The following is a 24,584-nucleotide window of genomic DNA, read 5'->3' on the forward strand; positions in this document are numbered from 1 at the left end:
AAAGAACAAAATTACTTTTAAATGTAACCATTAAGTGCTTCCCTGAATTAGAACATTATTGGCTAAATTTCATGGCTACAATAAAGCAGGATACTGGAGCAGGATTTGAGATTTTAATTCAGATTTATAATAAGACAGAAGGAAAACAGCTAATGTATATCGACTACCAAATTTTATTGTGACGAAAGATAAAGGCTAAGATACAGTTCAATCAGCACGACAGTCTTGAGGAACTTTTTCTCACAATGAAGATGGATTTGTGATACTATGGATTGCTCCATCCTAAATAGGATACCTTTTCCCAAGTCTTATGTGGAAACTTTCAATTTCTATTGAATTAAGACATTCTACATTGAAACCAGATGTTTGTAGGAATTGCATAATGTTTTATTCATTACTTTGTAAAGTAAGTCACTATTACAGGGAGTAAATTTGGTGGAACTTTAACTTTACCATGAAGTAACAAGGATGCTGTAGAAGTAACAGTACAAGTTCAACTCTCAAATAGATTTTGTTGTTGCAGAAATGTTTTTTTTTCAAAAAATGAAAGTACTTTTGACTGACCTGTGAAATGGGAAAAAAAAAATCAATAGCATTCATTGGCAAAATCATTCCATCTATTAACAGGGGGCGAATGACTCAAAATTAAATATTTGACAGCATATACTCAATATTCTTAACTTCAGAATTCTGTAATTAAAATCCTAGATTTATAACCTCAGTCCTACAAACTTAACTATAGCAAATGCTATCAAAAGACAATGTGATAAACTAGGATAGTTTACTATCCATTTTTATCTACTCCTCATTTCAACTGTATTTTGATCTAGAAAATTTTACCATTCTAGAAAGAAAAAGGTTCCTTGGGACTGTATATATAATGTTTTATCTTGCTTATAGGCAGGAAACCATCAGCAATTGCTCCTAAAATGTATTTCAAATTTTGTTCCAGTCTGTGACTGGCTGATGCAGCTGATACAGATACTGATGGCCAAGCTCAGACTTGAGAGAGGATATCATGCTGTCAGACTCAAATGCAATTTCCCTTACTGCACCCCAGGCCCAAGCAAGGTCCCAATAAATAATTAATCCTGTGGAAAATTCTAAAACCTCTAGGCTGTGAGACATGAGTTTGGATGTCTGCAGTTTGGTTTGGATAAAACCCTTTCAGATTTAAGAGTTGGAGGAACTACTTGGCACAACCAAATGCATTCTGCAGACTTCAAGCCATCTCCTGCATGAGTGTAACAGGTAGGAATGTTTCTAGGTTCCCACATAAATATTTTGGACATAGAGAGATAAGGAATGTTTCCTAACACAGTGTGTGCTTCCAGCAAAATAGAAAACTGTCTTCTCTGGTTAATAAGCAAACAGTGCATCTGAGTAAGTCTTACCAGGATGGCAACTGTGATTGGTTCTTACCAATCTTATTTTTTTTCTAAATAGAAATAAGGCCATTCCCACTAGTTTAGACTAATTCCACCTTATAAAACATATAATAAAATAACACAGTTATTAAACAAAAATGAATTTATAAAATGAAGAAAATACATCTGAATTCTCTTTATTAGCAGTTTAAGTAAATACTGTGAGCTACCTGATAGGTTCCTGTTCCTTATGTTAACAAGCTGTTGCAAATGATGCTACTGATTTTTCTAAAATTGCTTTCTATCAGTTGTTTGCAATATTTAGTGAAGAATGATGGATCTATAAAAATTTCCTCCAGTGAACATTTGTACTGATGGTAAACACAAACACAAGGGTTTTGACGCTCAAACTTGCTTCCAAGTCTAACAGTCATTGAAACAGCTCATCTTTGCAGTCATTTGCATTTACCTTTACTGAAGTCTACCTCAATCAATCGAACTCTTGCAAATGGCCCCGTTGCACTGCACTTTGGAGTCCTCTTGGCCTGGGGGTAATTCTAGAGCTGCCTACAATTATCTCAGAGTGGCTTTAGCTTCCAGGCTGGTACCTAAGAGGGGTAAGTATGCATCAGGAGCTTTCTGGCCAGCATTTTTCACTCCTTTCGGTAACCACCCTAACTCCTCTAATTTCTACAACTAAGCAATTTTTTTTTAAGTGTGTATTTTGCATTCAATTGGAAAGAAAGAAAATTGAGCAATAAAAGAAATACCTTTCAAAGTTGCTGAATAAAGCAAAATTACGACATACACAGGTGGAAGAAAAAGCACATTCATTTTGTGTTTTTCAATTAACAGATCATTTGCAGGAAGAAATACTGTATTAGAGCAAAACCAAGTAACAAATACTTTCTTGTTTAAAGTTTTCTTATACTTTCAATGAAAATAGTTTTGAAAGTAGACACATCATCATATTGCTTATGCAAGCTATTTAAGCTAAGCAAAGGACTTTTCAAAAAGATGCTTTTTTTTTCACTTTAGCAAAGACCTCTCCCATTGATTTGATACTTTTTATGGATGAAAACATTATTCGAGAATGAGGAATGTTTCCATTGAAAACACTTATCAAATAATAAGCCATTAGCTTGTTTTCTTTCTGGAAAGGATGATGCCAAATATATTACTTTTATGATAGGTCAAATATCAGCAGCACTGAGAGCCTTGAATATAGTTTTCAAATGCTTGGTGGATCTATAGCAATGTACTTTATGCTTCTGTGGACTTCTGAAATTCCAAATCATCAAAATGTATTTATTCAGCTCAGCTTACCCATTCAGGTGCAGTTCAGGCATCTTCTTCAAAGGAGAACTTCACTGAAGAATCAGAGGACACAGGAACAAAGAGAACGGTTTAGTTTGTTTGTTTATAATTCTCCTTTGCGAGATCCCCCAGGAGTAGAAAAGAGAATGGTTTACAGTCTGGTAAGATCAGAACAGCAAAAGTATTTGCAGCATGGCACACAATAAAGCACTGCTTACTTGGAAATACTCTATTCCCAGCCAGCACCATCTTGTGAGACTCACAGATACCTCCAAGCCCTGCCACAGACTTGTTTTGGGAGCTAAGATTCCCCTCACCTCCGGGGACTTTTCTTCCCCGGAGAGCCTTAAGAAACTTATGCGAAACAGATCTGACCCTCTACAGAATATCTGGTCAATTTTCTGGTCTTTTTTTTCATCTATGGAGGAGTAGATTTTTAAAAACTAATTTAAAATTCGAGTTTTGTTTTTATTCCCAGTGACAATGTTCATATCCCAGTAAATTTGTATTTATTTTACAAGCCTGTTTTTTTCTTTAATCATGTCATGAAGAAGACCACTAATTCTCTCCTTCTGGATGGCTGCAGAGAGACCACACACACTCACTGCTCTGAGCACTAGCAGACTGGAAAGAGATGAGAAGACAGAGCAAGAACAAAATACCATTACAAACCCAATGCTGTCCTCCATCTGAATTGCTCTTATATGGCTCCTCACCAAGCTGGCAGACTTCAGGATCTTTGGTCTCTGTGGCCTGGCTATCAAAAACCATTTTTTTTCACTGACTTATCATTCCAAAAGTGATGGCAAAGGTGCATCCAAAGAGCTCTCAATTAGCCCTTGGAAGCAGTCTAAAACAAGCAGTAGCCCACACTGTACTTTTCAGTTAAGAGACAGTAAAACAAGACAAGTGCGTTTTGAGCTGATAAGCCTGAGTGAATAAAGGGCCTCTGTGGAGTACCTAATGAGAGAAGTTTTGAAGTGCAGTATGCCAGCTATATGGAGGGATGACACTGATGGGAAATAAAGTCTCTGTATTAAAGTGCTCATTGATTAGTTGTTTCCAAAAGCACAACTAGGATCTATTTTGAGTGCACAGTGAGTACTCGTCCAAACTATGCTTTCCCTGTTTCAAACAAATTGGCAAGCGGGAAAAGTTTGGCACAACTACACAGACTGTACTGGCCTCCATTTTAAAGGGAAATACAGTTTGAATTTTAATCTCACCTAGAGATGATTCTGAGAAGAAACTTGTGTTTCCTGATCTAAAACTGCAAAGTATTCAGTTTGATTTTGACAGCAGTGATATAATCTAAATAAGAAACAGACTGTGGTAAGTACTTCTGCCTTGACACAAAAAGCCCTCATTTGTCTTCCTGTCCAAGATGACATCATCAGGGAGACATTTTTGTAAGATGGATCTCACCTGCACATCTGGAAATAAAGCCATAGTTTGTGGATATAGTTGCTCAGTTTGTACCATCTGTGTAGTTCCTGGGGCAGATGTTTATACATCTGATGCAAGAGACACCGGAGAATCAGTCTCAAAGTGCCATTGACTGCCCCTACTTCTGTAGCATGCACAGTGACAGTAACATTAAATGTGTTTTGTCATCAGGAATTCAGATACAGTCTTTCTGAGGTCTTCAGTGCCATAACTCTAGCTCCTGAAGCTCCTGGAGCTCCTGGAGTTCCTTAAGTCTTACCTCAAACCCATGATTTTTAAAGATAAATTTTATAAGATATCTTTTTTTTTTTTTTTATAGATGTGATAACTTGCAATGCTCTCTGGTGGCTCCATGGGGATGGGCACACTGCACATTCTTAGAGCTGCAGTTCTGAATTTGGTCACCTTTCTGTGCCAGCATCCAGTTAGGTGTCTGTGCCCTTCCTTAAACAGCTTTGGCTCATCCTTCTAGATCTGCCTCTCCTATTGACCACTGTTAACATCAGAGGTGTCTGGGGCTGAGGTCTGCTAGTGTCATGGATAGAACTGTTCACCCACTGTCCACTGGCATGTTCAGGAGCCATCTGGGAGCTGACCTTACCCCAGCTGCAAGACTTGTGTTGGCACAGGACCTGCTGTGCATAGGCCACCCTTTGGGCACTGCAGCAAACAGAAAGCCCCATGTTGTGCATTACCAGCCACAGAGACTGCAGGGGAATCCAACTATTCAGCAGCTCAGTGATACAATGGCATTTTTACATAAACCTGTCTCTTACACTTCTTTTTTTTTTTTTTTTTTTTTATTTCATACATAGAGTGTCTATTTTGTGATTGCTATTTTTATTCAATCCTGAGACACACCCTCTAGGTCATTGAATGCTCCATGAGCTCTGTTCGTGCCATGTATCTTTATTATACATTCCTACTCTTCCTATGCCCCTACCCACAACATTTTTTCCGCCTATCTGTTAACTTCTGCTTGTCTTTTGATGGACATCAGGCCTTCTGTTTGTTAGTTTATTCTCTAGCTGCCCATCTCATATTCTTAAGCTTGCCTTTACTTAAGTTGCATAATAATAAGTAACGCAACTTATTCTTCAGGCTTTCTTCATGGCTTTGCCTATGGACAACAACTGACATCAAAGATAAAAATAAGAAGCAGGTCTTTGGTTACTAGAGTCCTCCATGTCAGACTGCGTTCTGGAAGATTATTCAATGCAATTTTCAATATATATATCAGTACCTGAAAGGATATAATTTATTATTACTTCTGATCACAAGTAAGCCTAAAAACTCATTTTTTATTTGAAGCAAAGAATTGATTCAAGTGTTTCAAGAAAAGCCTCTGAGCTTCAATGGGAAAAAAAAAACAGCAACACTCTTTGGTTGGATGGTGAAATAAATCAGGAGCTCATTTGCTAGTTTTTAACAGTCATTTGCTGAAGGTGAAATACAGCCCCTGGCACAGCATATGCAACAATAAGTGAAAGGCGTTTGTACTGAGAAACTTGCCGCAAATGTCTGCTATTTCTTTCTGATAAAAATTTACTTTTATGTGTTGCATTATTTTGTTAGCCAACATCTTTTTTACCAGCTCCTAAAAAACCTGGAAGGAAACTGTCTGAAATGTCATGGCAGATCCAGATAAATGCAATCATGAATATGTTACTGTATCGAACTGCATATAAAAATGGATATTAGAATCAGTATTATATTGAATTAAATGTTACCTGCAAAGCATGTTTTAACTAAATTTTATTTATCTTCTCCCAAATTGTTTATTTTCAAGGTGTGTCCCAGCCTGTTAGACTGACAATGCTGAATTACCTTGTAGCCTAGGGATTTTGGGGAGGAATCTAGAGAGTTTGATGACTGGGCAGAGGTCACATGGCACATCTGGCACACACTGAAAAATCTGGGAGGTGTTTTGAGAATGTAATAAGAGTACGTTAGCTGGATGTTTCTGTTAGAGTATTCAGTAGCAAAATATTTAATGATACTGACATTTAAATTGTGATAATTAGATTTCCTAGTTAGCACCACATTGAGAAGAATAGGAACAGTTTATATATTGCCCAGAGCTATTATTTCAGACTGTCTGCAAATTCTGATTGGCAAGAATGACCTGGTTCATATTCTATTTATATATGAGTTTTATTTTGGCTTTAATGAAAGCTTAGCTTTTGGATCACAGTTCTCTACCATTATGTGGCTTTGTGAGAATGGGAATCACAAAAGGCTTGCTTTCAGCCAAGCTTAGAGCTTCTCTAGTGAGATTGGCCCGCAACTCATTACCTCTGCAAATAGTAGTCTGCAAATATGGCCATGACACCTACCATAGTTTCAAGGGAAGGTAGGTTATCTAAATGTCTTAGAAGGTACACTGGACATTTGAGTAGAAAACATTTTCTTTGCAAAAGATTGCAGAAGGAGCAGAGTAAATGCTTCCATTATTATCTCTTCAAGACATTTGTCTCCTTGTTGTGAAGATTTGCTATAGCACGCAGAATGGAGAGGAACACCCACCATGACACAGACTGTCTCCATCTAATGGCAAGTTTTGCTGCCTTTTATAGTATTTGCAGGGAAGCAATCCACGTGAAGAAATGCTTTCTGCTAGCTGACATTTTTTCCCTGCAACGTTTTTGCAGCCGAACAGCTTTGGTGGATGGGATGAGGAAAGAATCTACTGTCCTGTCCATTTTAAGAAATAGGATTATTCTCATAGTCATGGAGAATGGGAGAGGTGCTTGAGGACTGGAGGAAAGCCAGTGTCACTCCAGTCTTCATAAAGGGCAAGAATGATGGCCCAAGAAACTGCAGCCCAGTCAGCCTCTGTCTCTAGAAAGGTGATGGAACAGCTCACCCTGGATGTCATTTCTAAGCATGTGGAGGAAAAGAAGGTTATCAGGAGTAATCAACATGGATTCACCTAGAGGAAATCATGCTTGACCAATCTGATAGACTTCTCTGATGGAATGACTGGCTGGGTAAATGAGCAGAGAGCAGTGGATGTTACCTATATTGACTTCAGCAGGGCTTTTGACACTGTCTCCTATAACTTCCTTGTAGGGTAATCTCAGGAAGTGCGAGTTAGATGACTGGGCAGTGAGGCAGATTGAGAATGGCTGAATGGCAGAGCTCAGAGAGTTGTGATCAGCAACACAGGGTCTAGCTGGAGGCTTGAAGGTAGCAGTGTTCCCCAGTGGTCAGTACTGTTTCCAGTCTTTATCAATTTATTCATCAATGACCTGGATGAAGGGACAGAATGTACCCTCAACAAGTTTGCTGAGGATGCAAAACTGTGTGGAGTGGCTGATACACCAGAATGCTATGCTGCCATTCAGTGAGACCTGGACAAGCTAGAGAGTTGGGTGGAGAGGAACATAGCAAAGTTCAACAAAGACAAGTGCATGGTGCTGCACCTAGGGAGAGGAACACCACAGCCCAGCAAAGGTTAGGGGTTGACCTGCTGGAAAGAACTTTGCGGAGGAGGACATGGGGGTCCTGGCAGACAAGAAGTTAAACATGTGCTCTTGTGGCCAAGAAGGCCCATAGTATCCTGGGATGCATCAGGAAGAGCGTGGCCAGCAGGTTGAGAACAGTTATCCTCCTGCTCTGCTCTGCCATGGTGAGGCTGCATCTGGAGTACTGCGTCAAATCCTGGGCTCCTCAGTACAGAAAGACAAGCAACTACTGGAGAGGGTCCGGCGGAGGGCTGTCAAGGTGTTTAGAGCACTGGAACATCTGTCCTATGAGGAAAAGCTGAGGGAGCTGGGCCTTTTTACCCTAGAGAAGAGACAATTGAGAGGGGATCTTATCAATGCACACAAACAAATATCTCAAAGACAGCTTCAAGAGTCCAGGGCTAGACTCTTTTGAGTGGTGCCCAGCAACAGGATAAGGTACAGTGAGCACAAACAGAAATACAGGAAGTTCCATCTAAATATGGGAAAAATTCTTTACTCTGAAAGTGGCAGAGCACTGGAACAGGCTGCCCAGAGAGGTTGTGGAGTCTCCTCCCCTGAAGATAATAAAAGTCTAACTGGATGCAATCCTGTATAACCTGTTCTAGGGGAGCCTGCTTTAGCGGGGGGGTTGGACTAGGTGATCTCCAGAAGTCCCTTCCAGCCCCAATCATTCTGCGATTCTATGATTCTCTTCTTAATTTTCTTTGAGCAGGTGCCTGGCCTCATTAACAGTTTCTTCAGTTCACATAATAAATGAACAACTTCAGTACGGATATCCTTGTCAGAACTTTCAGGAGGGCAGCTTGTCTTCTGAAGTGTTGCCTGCTGCCAGCTTACTGCACGGCCAGGTGTGGTTGTATGCAAGTGCAAGCTATTGAAGAGGTGGCATTGCTCAGGGAGGACCTGTTCATGGGAGAAGAGGGCTAGAGTAGGAGTGGAGAGGCAGAATAAGTGCATATGGGATAAACAGTGGGATGCAAGGATGCATGGTGGAGATGGATGGAGATAAAAGACTAAATAACATGGTAAGAGTAAAGGGAAGTGAAAAGAGAACTCAGAGACAGACCGTCTGTAGCCACTGGGGTGTTCTGCCCTCCAGGAAGTCAGTCTGATCCCAGGAGCATCTTCACTCTTCTGCTGTCAGTCAATATCTAAGAAATCCAATAACAATGTGTGAATCTCACCTTCTCTCATTTCCAAACAGCTGGCTTGCAGTCCAGCACAACCCCCCACTGCTCCAGCAGCAAAAGCGATCAGGAAGCAGAGATTTATGCAGTAGTTATGTCAATAAACAACACTGCTGCTGAAGTTCAAATGATGCTTGCCTGTTTTTTGAAGAAATCATTAAGCCCTTCAGACCAACTTCAAATGAGCCTTTATGTAAAGAAAAAAAGAAAAGAAAAGAAAAGAAAAGAAAAGAAAAAAGAAAAGAAAAGAAAAGAAAAGAAAAAAGAAGAAAAGAAAAGAAAAAAGAAAAGAGAAAAGAAAAGAAAAGAAAAGAAAAGAAAAAAGAAAAGAAAAGAAAAAGAAAAAAGAAAAGAAGGAAGGAAGGAAAGGAAGGAAGGAAGAAAGGAAGGAGGGAAGGAAGGAAGGAAGAAGAAAAAAGAAAGAAAGAAAGAAAGGAAAAAGAAAGAAAAAGAAAGAAAGAAAAGAAAGAAAAAGAAAAGAAAGAAAAGAAAAGAAAAGAAAAGAAAAGAAAAGAAGAAAAAACAAAGAGAAAAAGAAAGGAAGGAAGAAAGGAAGGAAAAAAAGAAAAGAAAAGAGAGAAATAAAGAAAGAAAGAAAGAAAGAGAAAGAAAGAAAAGGCTGCAGACCAAAGTATTCAGAATTTAAAGAAAAGCATCCAGAATTAGCAGGGACTCAGTACACTCCCCCTGTGTGTGCTCACTGTGAGACAGTCTTTAATTAAGTGGTCATGTAATATTTCATCCACGAGACCTTTGCCTGATTACGCACACAGGGCAATGAGTATTCACAATTTTTGCTGCTCTTGTAAAGTACATTTCTGTAGCAGGCATTTTATTTTGCTCCACAGTAATTAAATGTATTTATTGAGCTGTAGCAGGTTAACAAGGGAACTATCTAAGGAGAAGCAGAAGGGAGGAATGACTTGATGAGTAACTAATCATTCATAAAATTCTTATAGTGACAGTTCCTACAGGGATTTCTGAATTTGCAAACTGTCTCATCTCTGCTTTATTTCTTTTTTTTTTTTTTTTCTGTACAAATCAGGCATTATTTACTTTTTCTGGCCTCTAAATATAGTAAGAGTTGAAACTAAATAGCAGCAGTCCCCTCAGAGGAAGCCCTAAGATGGTCTTTTGACCTATATTACTGTTTATTTTTATGAAACTTGCAGGACCTGGATAATGCAGAACTTTGGGCCAATTGTCAAATCTGGCCAGTGACAAGTACATGGGCCAAGAGACAGGCACCCCAAGCTCACACTAGCTCTCATGCTCGCACTCGCGCTTGCAGCTACTCAGTCGATCAGTCACCTGGGTGTGAGCACCCAAGCCCTGTTTCCCTGGGTCGAACAGATGGAAGCTTGCAGAAGGTTTTTTCCAGTGTCTATAGCATTAGACTTAGAAGGGTTTGACTCCCACATTTGTGAAACTTTATCCTGGGTTCTTGGGCGGGGAATGCCTGGCTGAATGGAAAGCACCAGTGCTGCCAAACCATGTATATAAGGGAGTGAGGCATCAAAATGTAGGCTGCAAATCCCTGCTGGGTGAACATCATCAGCTGGACAGCCTTTAAAACCAAATGTGGCTTTTCATCAGAAAGAATACCTCTGACAAAACACATACCTTCAAGCCTGAATCTGCAAACAGTCAATTTGCTCCCAGTATGGAAGCTTATCATCAAACAGCTAATTCAGCTTTCCTCCACTGGGAGAATAAATTCTATTTACTTACCTGTTATCAGCAACAATTGTTGTTTAAAAAGAATGAAACAGAACATGATTGATTAGTTCTTTCCCAGGGTCTTCGAGGATCCAAGGCTATTTTTGTCATTTATCATGCTGCATTCACACAAGCATAATTTCTTTCAAGGTACCAGTGTGGCTATCATGGTAACAGAATGGATTATTCAGCACCATGTTAGCCATTAGTAGCTGTTTTTTCCAGTCTTTGCTGTAACATGCATATAAGATTTCTAAGGCTACCGTATGCCTTACAGCTTTTTCTCCCATACTTTATTTAGACAGAAAAAAAATGTTGGTTTCTGTATAAATTTCAGTGTCTAGAAATAAACTGCAATCCTCTGAACTAAAACTGGAGTTCAGATATATCTCTTTGCTAGCAGAAAAGAATGAAAGTAGAGTCTTTATTTATTTATTTGCTTTCTTGTTCTTGATCTGTGTGTGTAAATATGTGAATTTTCTCATCTGTTATGCTGAAAAGTCTCTTACCAGGGCTTAGGTCCTGTATTCTGCCCTGCCCATTCTCTTCATGGAGCTACAGTCAGTCAAAATAGAGCCAGCAGAGCTGCAGCCGTGCCCTTGCTTATTTGCTTGCTGTTAAAGTCCATCATTGGTTCTACAATAGACAATATGATTTCCGTTTGCGACAGGTGGCGAAGCAAATGCAACCCAGACAGGCCCTCACCCAGCACAGCAGCTGTGGCTCTACCTCCCCTGAGACCCTCCATGAAAATGTCAATACCTTTCCAAGGCACATTTGTTCCTAAAAACTGTCTGTGTGTTTGGATAGGGACAGCATACACCTCCCTTTCCCTGGACCCAGCCTTTCTTCTGCTCCACCTGGCATGTTTACACTCTACCATGAGTCTCTAAGCCAAGCCTCAGGAACTGGAAATCTGCCAATGCTGAAGATGAAGGTATACTCTCTTCAGCAAGGTGAACAGATTGTTTTTTTCCCCAACAAATCATAAGGGAGGAGTGTGGATTCTGTGGGCCACTAGTTTTGGCAGTCAGGTGGTGGAACACCAATCTCACCACAGTCCAAGTCTTCTTTCTTTCTTTCTTCCCTCCCTCCTTTACTGCCTCAAAAGTTCCTTACTCATTCAGCTGCTGAGACAGGGGAGGAGGGGTAGGAAAGCATACAGGTGATCAGAAGGCAGATAGCCTAAGTGGTGCACTCATTCTCTCGTTTTAGAAACACCAAATGTATATGCTGTCTCTTTCTGTCTGACACCTACGAGGATTTCATCTTGCCATTCTTGATCAGCAATAGGCACTGTAAAAGTACGCTGATTCTTAAACTCATTTTTTCAAAGCAAGTCCATGCCCTGTGGAATCTCATGTGGAGTAAGAGGACCCATGGGGATAGTTGTTGCCTTGACTAAAAAAGGATTACTGCTCTGTGTGAAGGCAAGGTGGGTGCATCATGAGATAGTCCTATTAAAAAAACAAAACAAGGAAAGAGAAATTACTGTGAATGAACTTCATGGAAATACTCTGAGGCCTCAACTCAGTTTTTATCTGAATTAACATTAAGACCATTTTTTGACTGGATTAATTTTAATCAAGTGGTAGGCCTGAATGAAAGCCAGAAAATGAAAGAAATGCAACCAAGGAGAAAACCTGCTGCTCCGCTGGATTCATCACACCTTGTACTAATCCATCCCTCCCTGCCCTGCTGGGGAGGAGGTGGGGAGGCAGTGACTTTGTGGGTTGCCAGAAGCCAGCCAAGGTTGACCTTGTGACCAGAGGACCAGCGCTTCTGCAGGCCAAGCACTGCACTGACCAAAAATATGTGCTGGGTGTTGGATAATCATCATGTAAGCCTCCAGGCTGTCCATTCAATGTGAGGTGTTGGAGCAAGCACACAGTCAAATGCACATGGGCTGGCATCTTCATCCCCTTCAGCTTCCAGCTTGGAATACCAGGGTGGAGTACGGAAGAAGCCATGTGCTTCCTGGTGGGCAGCAAGGCACCTCTGCTTTCCTCGTAATTGCTATTGCACATGACAGCAAGCCTGCATTGGGTTTTTAGGACCAAGACATTACTCCATCTCACTTAATGAAATCATCATCTCCTTACAGCAAGAACAGTCCCAAAGCCCAGGGAAACCTCCTTTTCAAAGGCGCTCCAGGCTGTTGCTCTGACATAATGGAATCATTGGCTATAATGGGAAATGCTGAATGAGATGATGCCAAAAGGACTGTCCCAGAAAAAAAATAGAAAATACTCCTTTAATGACTTCACATAATCAGAATTGTAGGCATTTCTGTTTAAAGATGCAAGCATACATTTTTCACAAAAGCTTTTATTATGTTCCTTTAAAAAAATCCTTTCCTTCAAAACTATAAAAATATAGGAAGGTACCCTAGGTCATAGAAGTAAAATGAAACAATCTGTCCTGCTCTTTCTTTACTGGATACAAAATGCAAAAGGAAATCTTAACTTTTAAATGCTGTCCCAACATCATGATTTCTGAGCAGCTTACATCGAATATGTAATATGTTGGTGCTCTGAGCAACAGAAGACTAGGGATGCTGGTAGGTTAGCGAGTCTTTCCGAAGGAAAAATTAGCCCTTAGCTTTTAATAACAATCTAATTTTTTTCATGTTATTTATAGCAATGTTTCTAGCTCTGAGTCACACATGCTGAGAAACGTGAATGAAATCATCACTGTTTTTTTTTGTTTTTTTCTCTAAACAGAAGTAACCTGGTACCTCTCATACAAATGGTGATGCGCATATTTCTGAATACATGAAACGAATATCACAATGATTAAAAGTAGCTACAAAAATAAGGCTTCATCTACAAAATAATAAGCTGTACCAACTTATTCTCATGGATTTTAAAGATTCATTTCAGAAAAACAGTCCTAGCAGGATCTTCACTGCAATCAAATGACAGCCTAAACCAGAATAATCTAGAAGAAAACAGAGCTTAAATCATAACACTTCTATGTCTCTAAGTAGCAGAGACTCTCCACCTATATCTGCGTTTGCCCCAGTTACCAAAATATTTGGTTGCATTGGGAAATTTAGTGTTTTGGAAGCTGCAACCATTTTCTGCCACTTTATGCTATACTACTCTATTTTTAATGAGGTCACTTACTGGAGAGTTTTGGAGCAAAATCCCGAGCATTCCCAGATTGACATGGATTGCCAAGAACAATTGGAGATAAAAATAAAATGGATGACTCTTTCATATAGGGAAAACTGAAATCTGTAAACTAATTTTTAATTACAAGGTGCTTGATCTGGGAGATGTGTGATATATCCAAATCTAATTAACGATTAACTAATTAAGCTCAGCTTTTTTTTTTGACTGATCTATTAAATTTTTAAGATTTCTAATATTCCTCTGTGCTATTACTTACATATACTAAGCCTGAGTTTCATGAACAATAGGTTTCTAATGCCTTCTGACCACTCAAGGAGCCCTGAAAGTGAGCAAAACTGGCAAGAGAAAGTTTTACACTCTTTTGTCACACTCTGGTAATTTCAGAATAAGACCTGAGTCCAGCATAAGTGAGAATAAAGGTAGCTTTACTTCTTAAAATGGAACAAACATATTCCTTGAAACAGGAGGAATTGCATGTCTTTAGCATACCTTTGACTTTTGCATTGACTTAGGTACAGAGAGCTGGGCAGATAAACTATCTACAAAGAAAAACATTTGAAGACTATGTTATCATTCTAGCTTAGCTATCATCTGCCAGCAGCCAAAATATACTAAAACATTTCTAAGTCCTCCAGGAGAGGAGCTGCATCCTTGTTCTTTTATTTCTGTGCAATGGTCTGAAATACAAAGGTCACTGACTCTCCAAACATTCACACTTCAGTGTGACTATTCATGTTATGCTGGTTCAAGTGTATATGCACAGCCTCATAAATGAGGGTCATTCTTGAGGCAAAATTAGACCCTGTTGACTGCTTCTTATACAACTCTCCACATCCTCATTTAATTTACATGGAGTAAAGTGAGATTACTCTCTCAAAGCTCGGGCTTTGAGGTTAATAGTGTATTCCCTGGGGTAAGTTCAGTCCAGTCACTGTCAGTGTCATCACTGTTTTAACAACAGACTTTGAGGTTTTGTCTTATTGAGTATGTATTCATATATCCTGAGATTTTCTTGAAAGGGAGCTTGAATTCAGCTAGCAGATTTAAATTGGCATCTACTCTGATGCCAAGAAAATATGTGTCTCTTCCTTTCAAGACAGGGGAGCTGAGTATTACTGAAATGACTCTTTAGAGACATGCACAAGTTTGGATGTTAATCAGTTAACTCAGTACCTAAAACTTCCTCTCAAATTGATTGAGTTAGCATGTTTCCAAACTTAAATAATTAATTTGTTTTATGCCTTGCTTATTAACCAGCTCTGCTCCATTGTGGCCTGCTATAATCTTCAGTAAGTGAAACAAAATTGGAGGATGAAGAAAACTGGGAAGAAAAATAATGATGAGAGCTGTCTGTTCTCTGTTAGCACAGGGAGTTGATGGACCATCCATAGCTGTTTAAATAGACAATGTCAATAGAAAGATTGGCTCTGGTGCCTGTGTATCATTTACTGGTAGAAAGTAAATCTTCACTATTGCTTGCAATGCAATGCCTTAGGTGAAGTGCTATATCATAATGGGGAATTAGAGTCAAACTATGAAAAGCCTTGTTGCCCGCAACTAATCTGAAGGATGACAGTATTTTGAAAAATGGATAAAGGCTACCTGAGCAAGGGGGAGAAACTGCATTATCAGAGAAGACACAGCATATTTTCCCATCAACAACAGACAATATATCTCACAGTATTCAACATATTGGCTGCTGTAATCATATTCAGTACAGCATGTGATTGTTTTATGCCTTTGATTTACTGTTATCTCTAATTAGCGGCAATTCTGTCTTTCTGAACATTAAATGAGTTTGGTTTATGAATTCTAATTGTAAAAGTCTCTCAAATTAACAGAATGGAAAAAAATACATTCATAATTAACAATTTTTTTTTTTTAGATTACAATAAGCTATTACAGGGAACAGAACAAATGTGTACAGAAAAATGATTAAATTGTGCAGAGTTCTTCATGTTGTACCACGTTTCCCTGGCTTCCTCATCTTGGCTAGAGACATTTCTGGGTTTTTTCAACCCCAGAGCCTTCCTTTTCTTTGCAGCCACAGTCATTTGGTTTTAATGGAGACACTTCCTGAGCCTCAACCACCCAGTCAGGGGAAGAATATGAGCACACTGACTCAGGCTGTAGATCATAATTTTCAAAGGCTAGAGTGACTGGAAGATTTTCCGCCACTTAATATAGCAATGAGTGTAATCTTCCAGAAGAAATTTCACTCTCCCACAGCCTTGTCTTGAATCTTCCGTCAAAGGAAATGGGCTTATATATTGCTAAAATATCTTGAGCAGCTTTTGACACTTCAAAGCATCAGTGTGCTCAGCACAACATGGACTAGCTAACACTTCCAAAGCGACTGTACACTGAGGATCACACTGCTTTAGAGACAGACAAAATTCTTCCAAAACAGATGTCAAAACTGACACGGCAACCGATCTCTCAGGCAGTTCTGCTGTGTGCTCTGCCTGTCGCCTTTCTTAAACCTGCCACAGGGCAACCATCAGCATACTTGCCATTCAATACATGTATTTGCAGCTCTTTCATGTTATATTAAAAAACTACCTCTGTGAAGCCAAAAGGACATGTGAATGTAATTTCTTTTCCCACAAAACATTTGCTGTGTTCTTCAAAAGGTTAACCCACCTTACTAAACTGTACAAACGTTATTTCATTTTTATTGACACTCTTTTCAGACCATGAAATGACTTGAGGTTTAATCTATTTATTCTTTTTCTTTTTTATATACTGGAAGAAACAGACTAATTTAATAAGCTCCACACACGGAGATATTTCAAAACCATGTTTTCTAAAGCTTTCTTGAAGTTGCAAGAAGGTAAAGGAAAATGGCATGTCACAAAGAAGAGGTTATTGTTAAGATAAATATAGTTATATTTACAGGGCTGATATTAAATTTTATTTTTTTTAGTCCTAGATATGTCTAGAGACTGTTGCACTGCTTTAACGCAGGAAATGCTCCATGCTCCTTGCATTGTGAATAGTGGGGTTATATTGTACGGTTGCCTTTTCCTAGGAAAAAATAAAATTGCTATTAAAAAAGAAAAAAAGAATATTTCAAAAGGATTATTTCATCTCAGCATAAAATTCTTTTTGCAAATGCTCTTCACTTCTGATGGTGTGAGAAAGCAGCATGTGGAATACTTAGCAAGGCTGGCTGCTCACTGGGGTGGCAGCAAGTGTTGTAACCTCCAGTCTGGTGCTACATAAATGTAAGTGTAGGTAGCAATTTGGTCACTTCATTTTGCCATATGATTTCCAGAACCAATTTTCCATAACTGTCCTTGGGGGGGGGGGGGGGTGGGGGTGGGCGGGTGGGGTGGTGTGGAGTAAAGGGTCCCAACACAGCCAGCATCTCTGTGGGCTTAACTACAAAAGCTGATAAACCACTGTGTCATAGAATGGTTAGGGTTGGAAAGGACCTTAAGATCATTTAGGTCCAACTCTCATTATTGTGAGCAGCATCCTCAGCCAAATGAGCAGGATGGTGGAGTGGGGCTAGGGGCCAGGTACACAGCAAACTCCGGTGTTCAGTGGCTGTGAGTCCCATGAGATTTCATCCCAAAGGCTGTGTCCACTCAGGAGAATGTGACATCCACCCAATGCAGCCTCTCAGCAGCCATCCTTGTGCCAAAGCAGAACAGTGGGCTGGGTCCTTCTCTTATAGGAGACTGAATCTGTGGGGCACCACCCTAGGTCATGGTGATCCTATTAAATACTCCAAACTCTGAAACAACAGAAATATAGCAGAAGTGTGGAGCATTGGGAATCTGGTATGTCATGGTTTAAACCCTAGCCAGACAGCTTGTTCACTCACTCCCAGAGAGTGGCGCTGGGCTGAGAGCAATTGAGTCCCCCCTCCCCCAGCCCCGGGCTCTCCCCTTCCCTGCTCCCAGAGGGATGGGGAGGAGGATCTAACTAGTGCAACTCCCACGGGTTGAGACAAGAACAGTCCAGCAACCAATGTACAACACAAATCAACACCGCCACCACCGACAACAGTGATAAGAGAAAATAACATGGGAAGAGAAAACAATACCACCTGCCAAGAAACGAGTCCCACCATGAAACCCATGTCCGTCCGTTACCCCCCACCCCGGGCATGGCGTGCTGTGGTATGGAATACCTCTTTGGCTAGCCTGGGTCAGGTGCCCCGTCTCTGCTTCTTCCTGGCTTCCCCTCCTCCCTGGCAGAGCATGAGGCTCACAAAGTCCTTGGTCAGGGTAAACATCACTTAACAACAACCGAAAACATCGGTATCACCAGCACTGTTCCCAGGCTGGAAGTGAAAACACAGCGCTGCACCAGCTACCAAGAAGGAGAAAAATGACTGCTACTGCTGAACCCAGGACATGGTGATAGCAAATGTTCTCTACTGATGATTCCACCCAGTATTTTCTGGTGAGAGGGCAACTTGGGGATGCCATGTCACAAATTCTGCTTCCAAATTCAGCAATGAATTTTAAAATCCATTTAAGTAATACTGCTTTCTTCTGTGGAAATGGATTTGACTATGTCTGCAGTATCTTGGGTTTCATAGTTTGCAAAATTGCTTCACATAGCAAAATATAAAAGAGCTCATGCAGATTATGTAGGCTATATAGGTTAGGAAAATAATGGGACACAGCATTATCTAATTGTTGCTTGATACTTAAAAGGAAAAAAGAATAAGTAGTTCAGACTACTCCACTGTGAGCCTATAGAGAATCCAACTTGTAAAAATGTGTTGAAAAATCTCTTGAACATCAGGCTGCTCAGACTGACCAGAATAATAACTTCAATCTATAGAAAAAGCCCTTGTAAGCACAACAAAGGAAACAAGGATTTTGTCAGTGCTGAAACTTACAACCCCTTTGTTTTTGACTCCCACCTTTTAGCTGAGCACTTGGGCATTACTAATCCTCAAAATGACAACACCAAACAATCTTTATGGTAAAAGGACAGACTGCCAGGATTGCTGCCTATCAAAGTCTGTACCAAAGTGATGAGCACCGGTAAGACCACAGCCTGAGTGCTGAGTCCATTTCTGGGCTCCCCAGTACAAGAGAGAGATGGACATACTGGAGAGAGTCCAGTGACGGACTACAAAGGTGGTGAAGGGAATGGAGCATCTTTCTTGTGAGAAAAGGTGGAGAGAGCTGGGACTGCTCAGCCTGGAGAAGAGATGGTCTTATCAATGTGTACAAATACCTGTGAGGAGGGTGCAAAGAGGACAGAGACAGGCTCTTTTCAGTGGTGCTTGGTGACATGACAAGAGGCAATGGGCACACACACTGAAACACAGTTTCAAGAAACACTTTTCTACTGAGAGAGTGACCAAGCATTGGCACAGGTTGCCCAATGAAGTTGTGGAGTTTCCAACCTGGGAGATATCCAAAAGCCATGGACATGGCTGGCAGATGTCTTCAGGTGTCCCTGCTTGAGCTGCAAGGCTGGACCAGAAGTCCTCCGGAGGTCATACCCAAAGTTTCTAGGCTGGTCTTGTTTTGTTTCTGTGCAATTTTTTACATGCTGCTTAAATTCTATATTAAAATGCAATGACTATTGAAGTACCAGTTGTAAAACTCAAACGCCAGCTCAGCATTCAGCTTGGGTCTACAAACAGGTAAATTCATGTGTTTCAGTCAGCATAGCTTTAATTGACTCATATTGCAAATACAAATGAAATAAAAGAGACAAAAAGAAACAAGGCAAGAGCCCATTTTTTGCATCTACTTACTTTGTTGATTTGTGGTACTTCATTAAAATCCATAGCTTCAAATGTCATGACAGATCAAGTAAAATATATATTTCACAATGGTATTTGTTACGTGAAATAAGCTTCCTTGCTAATGCCTTGTTAGACCAGTACACAAGATCCACAAGTTCTGCCTTGACAGACAATAAGAAACATCACACATCCCAGGAGAGAAAAGCAGCCCTACATATAGTGCATACACCAAATGGAATGCTGTGTTAAATATGAGGAAAATAGCTTTTTCTAACAACTAACTACTTTACTGACTTGTTAAATGTTTAGGGCCAGGCTCTTTTAAAAAGGATTGCTATAACTTAAATTCTCATATAAATTTGATATGAAATATTTCTAGAACTGCAAACAAAGCTAAAACTTTCCCATTCAGTTATAAAAAACAAGTTTTGTTGTTTGGTTTTTTTTCTTCAGCATAATAACAAAGTTTTTTCTGCAGCCTTTGACAGATATTTTGTATACTCTTTCTTTTGCAGTTCATTAAGAATTCTGTTTAAAACTTGGTGCATGTATTTTCTGATATCATATTGGTACCCTGTATTTTCTTTATTGGAAATCTTTCATACTCCCAAGTACAGACATTAGACCACACAGTCTTCTTTTCTTCTCTTGTTAGTTTAAACCTGTTGTGGATAGATCAGGGTCCATTTTTTCCCAGAGTATCTTCTTAGCGCTTTCTGAAAGCCTGACCTATGTGTGAAATGTCAAAAAACCAATGCACTTACTTGGGCATTTTGTGCTCTCTCGTTAAACATTTTAATACTCCATAGAAGTAGAAAAAGTTATATTTCTTCCCAAGTGGGACAGCACTGCAAATATATGGAAAAATATACACAAATATGAGAGCATAATGTACTGAAACGTAAAAGCATAATGACAGTTTTAACTCCTCAACTGATGAGTGTTGATAACATTCGGTTATGAGCACATAACTCAGGAGAGGCATATCAGATGGTTGTGGTAATTCCTGTTGTCTTTCCAATTAGATCTAGTGTATTTGCAGTAAGCCACTGTAGCTGGAATAGCTTTGAGATGGAGAAGAGCTAGCAACACAGAGGCCATATCAAGCAAAGAAGAACAGGGGTGGAGAAGAGGAGGTGTCGTATAAACTGATTTACAGAAGTCCTTATGAATTTTGGATAACTGAGTATTTCAAAACATTATTTATATTGGATTGTGTGACACAAATCAGGGTAGACCTGTATGATACCAAAACTGAAAACCTTTTTATATTCTGTTCAGTATAAAAAAAAAAAAAAATTGAATTGTACTAAGATACCCAACATATTTAATGTAGAATTTTATTTTTTTTAAGTAATAAAAAATTAGGACATTTTTCTAAGCCTGAATTTTGAAACTATTACTTTCTAAAATTAAGGGAGAAATAAATATCTAAAATCTCTGTAAAAAAATACCTTTTATGATGCACTGTCTCACTTTTCCACAAAGTAGACAAGCTCTGCATGTCATATTATTTCTACTTTTACTTTTCTTCTTCTAAGGCTTCTTTCATTAGTTCCTGACACCCAAAGACTAAGCAAAGCTTTCTTAAGTAGCAAATAAAACAATTTAGAGACTTAATGGACTGTCACTTGGAAGGAAAATTATCTAAATACAGGCAGCAATTGGTTTTCACTGTAACCATTCTGCCTTCATCTCTTCCCATTACCCTAACCTTTTGCACTGCAGTGAAAATACATTAACAAGAATGTGAACATGGCTAAAGTGATAATTTATCCTGGAAAGATTTGGATCCGTGCAAGGAAAATTTTAATAAAAAGTCCTGTTAAGATAGACAGAAGTAATTTCGTCCCATCCTCCCCTGTTATATTCAACTGAGTCTGAACAGCAGCCATTCAATTTGCATAGGAGCTTACATTACCAATTAAGAGAAAAAAAAATGGTACAAACCACAGTGAGGAATTTGACTTCTTTTTCTGTAAAGGGAATGGCCATTTGTTCTCTACTGGAAACACAGAGTGGTAATATGAGAAATACACATTTTTTATTGTTGCAAGCAATGCATGAGGACTGGTGAAGAAAATTTCTGTGTTTACCTTTTTTCTTCAGAAATCAAATGAGATGTGTGAAATTTAGCAAGAGAATGTTAAAGCTTCATTGTAAATTCAGTATATTTTTAGAGATGTGCTATCTGCTTTAAATGCTTTCTAATTTGGATCTGAGCAAACAAAATCTGCTAGCTGAGATAAATACCTATGTAGGATGGAGAAGATTTTGGCTGGGATATATGCAATCATCCATATTAAAAACCTTTAATAAAGCATTGAAAATTTTTGCCGTGCCTTACCAACACATAATAAAATACAGTTTTAGGACCCAAGTCTTCACTTAGGTTTCACAGATCAGAATAAAAATGTTCCTCCCTTGGAAAGTTGTCAATTTGGACCCTGAACCTTGCCACTGTGGCCGTCTTTCCAAAAAAAACCTGTGTAGTACAGAAGTCCACAGCAAGAGACGAAGCAGGGTGCTCAGTGCAACATTCAGATAGAGCCAGCGTGGGCATCTCTGCACCTACAGCAAACGCATTCCCCAAAGACCTAGAAAGTGATTTGGGTGACTCACATGAATTCCCAGAGCCATCGTTACCCACAGAGTGTCCTCCTCACCCGCCTCTCAAGCAGAGTACAAGATTCCTGCAGGTACCATGTCATGTCTGCCTGGTTTTGGGTACCATCTAAGCATCCACCTGTGCTTAGACAGTTGAATCTTACCCCAAGCTCCCCCAACACTCATAGGAGTAGGTATCTAAATGTCTTCAAATAGCTAGGCTTCAGTCTCTAAAATTTGGTGGTGGCACCAAAATCATTATGCAACAGCACCCTGCAAATGGTAAGGTTATTCTGGTTATTCAGCTATTTTTAAATCCATGGTAAAAAAAAAAATCACCAAATTTGCATATTCTTAAGCTAGTTTTGTTAAACTCTAAAGATCCCTTTTTGGCTTTCTGTAACTATTTCTGCTATGTTAAAGACTGTATATTTGCCTACAGAAAGCTTTTTAAAGGTTCATTAGAACACATTGAACACCATGCTCTAACAGTACTTCTTTTCTCTAGGGTTGGGCAAGCACTAAGCATTTCTGGTAGTCCTATCATGCCACTGCAGGAGGATGGCTTCTGTAAGGTTTACAGACTTATATTACACACTGGGGAGAGAAAAAGAGCCATCAACATGTGCTCCCATCCTTTCAACTCAATCTTCTGTGTGATGACCCTCCTTTTCCCTTCTCTTCCTAATACAACCTGCCCTTCCTGGGCCCCAGTCCATTTTCTAAATCACAGCCCCAGTGGGGTGGAGATCCCCAGGTCCTGGTTTCTCGGGGTCATTCCTACTCTTCTCTTCTGTGATTGCCCAGGGGAAAACAGCCCTCTAAAAGCAGGACTTACCTGCTCTCAGCTGTGTACCATAGCTGAGAAAAGTGGAGTCAGCTTCCTTAACACCTCCCCTTCTGGTTCAATGAATCTTGCCCTGCTGTGTGTCACCTCATATGCCTCCCTCAGGCACCTAGCCTCTAAGGAGGTCAGAGTCCAGCCTTCACTCTTGTACTAATCCTTTTTTTTGGGCTGGCTGAAAGCAGCTCTTTGCTCAGTGAATGGCTTTAAATCATCCCCCTCAGTCCCTGGATTTCATGTGGTCAGCATGTTTCTAGAATGAAGAATTGCAGCATCCCAGTTATAAACACACAAGGCTTTTATTAACTATGGTTCTAAGAGCCTAATTCCATGGTTTAATCATTAGATAGGTCTTCCTGCTGGAGATCAAAGTCAGTCTTAGGTCAAGTTAACATTGCTTAATAAACATTCCCCCATACCAAAACATGTACTGTCAAAAAGTCAATGATCACCCACCACACTGCTTGCCTTTTGCACCCCTGAAATTAATTGGCTTCAGAAAAAAAATCATAGTCAAGAAATGTTTTTTCAATTAGCTAAGAAAACCCTCATCTACTGGAAGTTACAAGTCGTCAGTAGGATGTAACAAATAACTGAATGAAACTTGCCTCAGTTGTGAATGAAACTCATTCATCTCAGAAGGCTCTGATGCAGCAACAGCGAGACTATGAGTCTTGTAAAAAGTGCCTTTTCCTTTAAAGATTTTACAGCAGCCTTCCACTATATTTTTTGGGGGAATACCAGAGCTCAGCGGTGGTAACATTTAATGCAAACCCTTCCCTCTATGTGAGTTTGGGTCACATGGAGGTTCTGTGTTTCAGCTACAAGAGCCACACAGAGGCTGAACGTTTCATTTCCTGCAATGTCCAAGTTAAGAATAAAGGACTGCTGCTGTGGAACAGTACGAACGGGAAATCTTCAGCCACCTGATACACAATAAAGAGATTTACAAGAGATATTTGAAGTGACCAAGAACTGTTGGAAAAACTCTGTCCTTACAGAGTTCAGTCTTGGACTCTTGGCAGCCAGTATTCCTCACAATAGGAGGGAGATTTGCCAAGGAATTTTGGATCAGGTCTCTGCACTTATTCTAGGCTTTGAAATGCGTTTTGCAATGCATGGAGGAAAAAATAGGGAGAAATTAAAACTGTGAGTCAGAACCATCCCTAGAAGGTGTAAATTAAAGGGTTAGAAGACATCTCACTTTTAAATATTATTCACATTCAATAGAGAAAAGCAGCCCCTTGATGTTGCCCTGACTTTCTGATGTAAAGCTCAGTAATTAAAAGCAGCTATTTTTAAAATTGATGTTTGTTAATCCAAGATGCTGTTATTTTGCATTTTATTCCAGGCAGCACTTTTATAAGTTTTCTCATAAAAAAGTATCCCAAAAGGACCAGTTTATACCAAAAATCCTGTGAATATTTATCCACTGGATTTAAGATGTGGTGAAATTAAGAAGCTTAGGAAAATGCCAGCAAAAGTCCACCAACTTTCTAGCACCACAACAGATGTGATATAAATTGGAAATGAACTGATTTCAGAAGAGAGGCATTGGAAATTGTACATTCCCAGTTGGACTCCAAAGCGAGAGGGAAAAAAGTTGTGATAGTACCTTGCTGGATCTCTCCCATGGCTTATCATCCTACGGGAGGGAACTTCTGGGCATCCTGTATTGACTGGAAAAATCTCTAGGCCCTAAATTTTTCTCTGATTAGATAAATAAAATATAAATAGATATAATAAATATATATAATATATAATA

The 24,584-nt window shown here is 39.6% G+C and overlaps 1 long non-coding RNA gene across 1 annotated transcript; it reads right to left on the minus strand.

The window, feature by feature from the left end:
- LOC133266959 (uncharacterized) lies at positions 1-23,097 on the minus strand. Its single transcript, XR_009742587.1, has 4 exons — positions 22,814-23,097; positions 19,469-19,578; positions 2,694-2,737; positions 1-564 (listed from the first exon to the last, which is right to left on the minus strand). It is a non-coding gene; the product is annotated as an uncharacterized LOC133266959 (long non-coding RNA).
- Positions 23,098-24,584: the final 1,487 nt, after the last annotated feature.

The sequence above is a fragment of the Pezoporus flaviventris genome, unplaced genomic scaffold, assembly GCF_033815535.1.
Source record: "Pezoporus flaviventris isolate CSIRO_AGI_PZ_B2104156 unplaced genomic scaffold, CSIRO_AGI_Pfla_v1 ptg000007l, whole genome shotgun sequence".
NCBI classification, from domain to species: domain Eukaryota; kingdom Metazoa; phylum Chordata; class Aves; order Psittaciformes; family Psittacidae; genus Pezoporus; species Pezoporus flaviventris.